The sequence below is a fragment of the Pelophylax lessonae genome (genome assembly GCF_965119305.1).
Source record: "Pelophylax lessonae genome assembly, chromosome: 1".
NCBI lineage: Eukaryota > Metazoa > Chordata > Amphibia > Anura > Ranidae > Pelophylax > Pelophylax lessonae.
Genome location: NC_138768.1, coordinates 185,914,143 through 185,920,388, shown reverse-complemented (window position 1 = coordinate 185,920,388; position 6,246 = coordinate 185,914,143). Strand labels below are relative to the sequence as shown.

Genomic DNA, 6,246 nt, shown 5'->3' with positions numbered 1-6,246 from the left:
AGACTACAGAGGGGTGTGTTCAGGCTAAAGATTGAGCAGGAAGTGGCTGTAAGGCCCTCAGTCTACATCCAGACTATACAGAGTAAGTATCACATGGTACGAAACCTCAACTAAACCCACAATATCAGAGAATCTGCAGACATCAGAGCAACACAGTACAGAGGTATGATCTATGCTGGGATTGGTCATTCCATTCATTTCTAGTGAAAAGAAAGTTAGAGTTCAGCTTTAAGACTTCTTTGGAAGGCATCTGTTTAGTAAAGTGTATTTTTATGCATTCCATCTTTAACAAATACTTTTTTGTATTCCCTTCACAGGGAATCACCTAATTATACTTTGTTTAAACATGGCATATAGTGACAAGCCTGAAAGGCTATATAAAACCAAAAACACAGTCTTCACTTGGCTTAGGGAACAGAAAGTGAAGATTGCTTAGGCTTGCACTGACCAGTTTTTTTCTCCTTGATTCTTTCATGACAATTTCACCAATGTTAATTCTTTTGGGGTAACCACATTGAATCTGCTCCAAAAAAATCTCCTGTACTTCTTCCTGTGACGGGGGGGGGTACGCTACAAGAGACAGAGTGTACTAATGTGAACAGGTGCAATTTAAATAAATACATTTCTACTTCTACTGCGTTGTCATGTGTCATGTTTTCAAGCATACTGCTTTATAGTTTCATCATATACAGTATAATTATAAAGTGAGCAATGCAAAGGAAGAAGACAGTGCATTTGGAGCATCTTTTGGAAGCTGCATCTTTGCTTCCACTTATGTTGATGTAAATGTCTATACATTTTTTTTTTTTGGTTAGGGATATGTTGTAATGTTTGGCACTTGTGTGAAAAAACATATCTATTTACAGAACATAGATCAATTATCGATAACTAAAATCTATCTCTGTGTAGCATGTAATGCTAAACCTATACCGCTCTCTCCCCTCTATAATCGCACCCTTCGCTTGTTTTTTTTTAACTTAATATTACTTACACTTTTGCTCTCTTTAGTCCCTAGAATGTCACTGCAGGAGGCTGAAAAAAAATTCATGCAGCTGAGGGACCTGGCAGGAGGGATCCACATTTTTTAGGGTTGCCATTTTTTAGGGTGCTTCATATAATGTGGAGGGGCCTAAAGAAAAAGAGTGGGGCAGTGCTGAGGACGTAGTTGAGAGGCTAAATCTCCCTCTATTAAAGCGATCCACCCACATGAAACAGCAATGATATTGGGCACCTACAGGGAGGCATTGAGCTGACTGGCCCAAGGGAGCTAGCTAGAGTGAGTGGTCTCCTCCATGGAAAATGTCCTTCTTGTATGCATCAACAGGCTGCAATGGAGCAAGAATTAGAGTCATATCAGCCCAAAATTGGGGTTAAGGTCTTGCTGACCCACTTTTATTAAGCAAACGAAAAGGAAAAAAAAAAAGTCTCTTGTGTCAGTATTTTCCACACAGGGGTTTCTGTTTCACAAAGTGTTATACGCAAAAACAGGTAATGAAAATGCTAAGCTTCCTCTTCAGCAGCACCACCGCTCTTGTCAGAATCCTCCAGACCCTGCTCTCTTGCTTCCCTGGCTCATTCAGCCTTTAGTTACAGCACCTTGCTGCATGGGCCCACTCCTGGCCTCTAGAAAGGGGATCTCCTGGTACCACAGGCTCTCTCACACCCCTAAAACTAAAGCTGGATACACACTATACAATTTTCTTTAGTTTTTTTATAATAACCAAAACCATTTATTATGAGGTCAAACCTAAACTCTTTCAATTTGCATGCAGTCAGGCAGGGCCCTTGCATTACATAATTGAAGGTAAATCTAAAGGAAATCGAACAACAAAAATTGTATAGTGTGTATCCAGCTATACAGCCTCTCCCCTGGACTTGTGTTGTCACCTCAGCTCTCCCAGTCCCCCACACTCTCTCAGCTGTCCCGACTTTCCCAGTCCTGCAGGTGAGGAATCTTTCCATCACAGAGTGCAGTCTTTCACAATATAAAATAAATAATGTTCCCCCCTGCAGGTTTAAGCTATAATGTACTAGTAGGGATCATCCCTATGACTAAGCACCGGGGGTGGAGCAAAATGTATTGGGCGTGTGGCTTGGTGAGAGCCCAGGCTGCGGTTGCCACTCTCACCACCATCACTTCAGGACTCTATGGATGTGCGGCATTAGGGATTTCTTCCTCCTTTGCCCTCAAGGTCCTGCAGAATGTCAGTCAATAGCGGGTGCAATGTCAGGCTCCTGCAGACATTTCTATTTCTTTCCTTGTTCCATTAACTACACTGACTGGAAGTCAGGGATCTGGATGTGTTGCCTCACTTTGTGCCTGGGTCACAAGACCAGTTGAACAGAATGTATTAAAATTAATATTATTTATTTATTTTTTAGAAAATGAAAGAAAAGGGGCATTTTATATGCCCCCCCTTTTTCTCATGGGATAAGTGGCAGGTCAGAATATTTCCAGTCAGGTTTAGACGGGAAGATAGCAGGTAGAATTTACCTCAGGGAACCTGCTTGGAGATATTGTAGTTAAGGGTGGAGTTTAGGCAGTCTGTCAGGTGATAGGTCAGTTAGTGAGGAAAGTGGGAAGGTACCTCAGGAATTTCTAGAACATTCCAATAGGTTATATAAGGAGCTGGCATTACCTGAGGGGCTCATTCACCTCACAGCACTCAACATTGGAGTTTCCCAACCCCCCCTCCCCTTATGTCGCGGCTGTTTGTTATGTGGAAGGTCACTCTTGCAACTATGCAAGGAGGGACTAGTATGTTATTGAGTATGGGAGTTTGTCTTTGAGAAAAATTTGTTTTATTTATTGATGCAGCCTGAGCTGTAATGGCTGGGTTGTCTGGATTTTTTAATAAAATTTTATTGATTATTTATTGAAGCTTAACTAGTAATAAACGGCCGCGGCCAATTTTAAGCCAAGTCTTCTGAGTCTTTGTCTTTTTTATAAATAGAAACATGTATATAAGTTTTTATTTTATTTTAAAGGGTATATCAAAGATCCTGACTACTGTCCCATAAGGTTGGCCATACACTATACAATTTTCTTATTCAATTTTCTTTAGATTTACCTTCAACTATGTAATGCAACAGCCTGCCTGACTGTATACACATTGAAATTGTTTAAGTTTGACCTCATATTATATGGTTTTGGTAAATCTAAATGAAAATTGAATAAGAAAATTGTATAATGTATGACCAGCCTAAGACAGTTTACATATATCTGTTTCAACAATGCATTTATTGTTCGCCTGGTGTACAGCTTTAAGTAAGAGTGAAAAAAAAAGTGCTTCCCCTTCCTCTTCTAGTCACAAGGTCTACATGTACAAATCACGAAACTCAGGCTTGTCAGTTTTTTTCCTTTACAGCTTCCCCTAACCATGCAGAAGTAGCAAAAACATTCTTTCGACTTCCTATAAACTGTGAAATAGAATCCAGAAAAGACTGTGAACTCTGGGTGGAGCACATGGAGTGTGTAATCTCTCTGAGCTGCAGGTGAGTCACAGGAGGCACACAGAAGACCTGTCATTAATAAGTGCTTATGATTTCACTCTTGTACCAACATGTGTAATAGACAGGGCACTCATTTTGTAATATGTGTGTACAGATTTTCCATACGTGGTACCTGATTGTAGCAAACATTTACAAAGCATGAACATGTTTTTGTAGCTTTAGCAATTGTGACTATGATCTGTGTAATGTTTAGTGTCTGCATGTGTCTAATGAACATACCAGCTTACACGTGATGTACTTTCTAAGGTAAGCCATACATACAGGCTGAATGAGAAATCGAATTGATTCATACATGCTAAACAACATGGGTGAAGGAATCTCCTCTGCCAGCTATTGTATTCTGACAGCTGACTACTGCATTAAATGCAGTGACTGTATGGCTAGGAATTTTTCACCAGGCTCCTTCAACAAAAGTCGATTGAAAAATTAACTGTTGACAAGCTGGGTGGTGCTGAAAGGGTGCAAACTTTGTATGTTTTTTTTTTTTTTTTTTTAACGTGTTACTAAACCCAGGACCCTGCATTCACTATTTCTGGTCTCCCACAGTACACAGAACATGGAAATGCAATTATATTAGAAAATATAAACTGCTAAATACCTTTTCTCATCAACAGTATATAGCAGTCTTGTGACTTCTATCAGTGTCTGGTTAAAGCTTGTAGGAGGAGTTTTCATTTTTGACTTACTGTCCTATGAGGCTGCAGGACCCCTGACCCTCAGTCTGGACAGTGCTGATTGCTGATTACATGCACCCCTCCAAGAAAAAAAAATAAAGAAAAAAACAAAGAAAAAGAAAAATAAACTCTTTAGCAATACACAGCAAACTAAACATGTGCAGTGTCAGTGGAAGAAGGGGAGGATCAGAGAAGACAAGATCAAACAGCCTTTTTACTCAATGCAAAGGGTAACCCCTTAGCTTCCACAGTGAGTATAACAAGCATGCTTTACTGCATATACAGACTCATTTTGCTGTTGTGGGTTTAGTAACACTTTAATGGGCTGCCTTAGCCAGCACACATAAATGATTAAAAAGGGGTTCATTCCTTAACTCACTGCACCTCAGCAGTTAGGTATGAACCTAGCCTTTCACATTCTCTAAATATCAATTTGTACTTAAAGTGTAACTTTAGGGTGAACTGCAACATTCTCTAAATATCAAATTGTACTTGAAGTGTAACTCCAGGGTGAACTGCAACATTCTCTAAATATCAAATTGTATTTGAAGTGTAAGCGCCCATTCACACTGGCGCGACACGACTTGCTGGGGCGACCTGTGAAGTCGCGGTGTACAGCGCGCACCGCGACCTCGGCGCGACATGCACGGACTTCATATCATTGAAGTCAATGCAAGTGTGCGACTTGTGTCGCTCCTATTAGAACGGGTCCTGTACTATTCAATGGCGAGCGACCCACCGCGACTTGTCAGGCGACCAAGTCGCCTGACAAGTCGCGCTAGTGTGAATGGGGTCTAACTCCAGGGTGAACTGCAGCATTCTCTAAATATCAAATTGTATTTGAAGTGTAACTCCAGGGTGAACTGCAACATTCTCTAAATATCAAATTGTACTTGAAGTGTAACTTCCGCCAAAACTTTTTTCAGTTTTGGATAGAGTGAGACGGTTTGAGAAGCTTTGCCAGGTTTTTATTGTTCTCCCTGTCCCCATTTGGGAGATGCCCCTTACAGCGGTAACAGTTTGCAATCCTCTCACTTTCTCTCTCACAGACCATTGTCCCAGGAGAAATGTGAGGTTAGATCTGCCCAGTAGGCTAGAGCAGGGGGAGGCAACTCCAGAGAGGTGGCGGTCTACCTAAACAACATGGAAGTAATCAAAGATCACCAGAAAGCAGAAAGGCTACATTAAAAAGTAAGGGTAGTAAATTAAGACTGGACATAGAGGGGTCTTTTTTTTTCAATCAGCCAGTGGGCTGGTTTTAAAAAACAAACAAATTCCTCTATCCAGACAAGCGAGATCGATGGAGGAATCCTCCCCGCTGTCAGAATACAATAGCATAGTGGGGAGGATCCCTCCTCTGTCAAAATACACTAATTAGTGTATTCATACAGATAGACATATCGGTTTAACAGAAAGCGATCATTAGATCGACTTCTTTTCAGCGGGAATGGGCATAGATGGATTGAAATTCGGCAAGCCCCGGCTGATATATTGAATTTCGATCCATCTATGACCAGCATCCATGACCAGCAAACCATAAAACGGGGATCAAAAAGGTAATTATTTTAAAAGAAACACCATCCAATATCCATGCAGTTCCAACACATGTAAATGTTTACATCAATCTGTACATAACATATCCTCTTTATATAGACATCCTATACATCAAATAGTTCTATATAAGCACTATTGGTAGTAATGGGGAGTTTGAAGGATACAAAATTATCACTGTATAGATTAATAGTTATTCTGTGCACAGAATGTTAATAAAATATTGCAGTATTTGTAAATATAATGTTATAATGTGTAAGGGCCCGTACACACAATTAGATTATCGTATGATTGATCGTCCATTTTATTTTTTTTGCATGCTAATCCCAGATTGAAACTGAAGAGGTTGCTAAAGTTATGAAAATTCTCGTATGACAGAATAAAAATGTTAAAGTGATGTAATCTGTTGTAATATTGTATTGTATTTTCCAATGACAACTGTATGGATTAAACAAAAATCGTACGATCCGGTAATGTATGAGAAAAATGTTTGTGTTTGTCCCATCAG

General features: G+C 40.0%; 1 protein-coding gene across 1 annotated transcript in view; it reads left to right on the top strand.

Annotated features, from left to right (window-relative positions):
* Window positions 1-3,359: 3,359 nt before the first annotated feature.
* TICAM2 (TIR domain containing adaptor molecule 2) overlaps window positions 3,360-6,246 on the top strand; it is a gene marked incomplete at its 3' end in the record, with an annotated part of 88,534 nt that continues 85,647 nt past the window's right edge. The window contains exon 1 of the mRNA XM_082267485.1: window positions 3,360-3,495. The remainder of the gene's footprint in view (window positions 3,496-6,246) is intronic.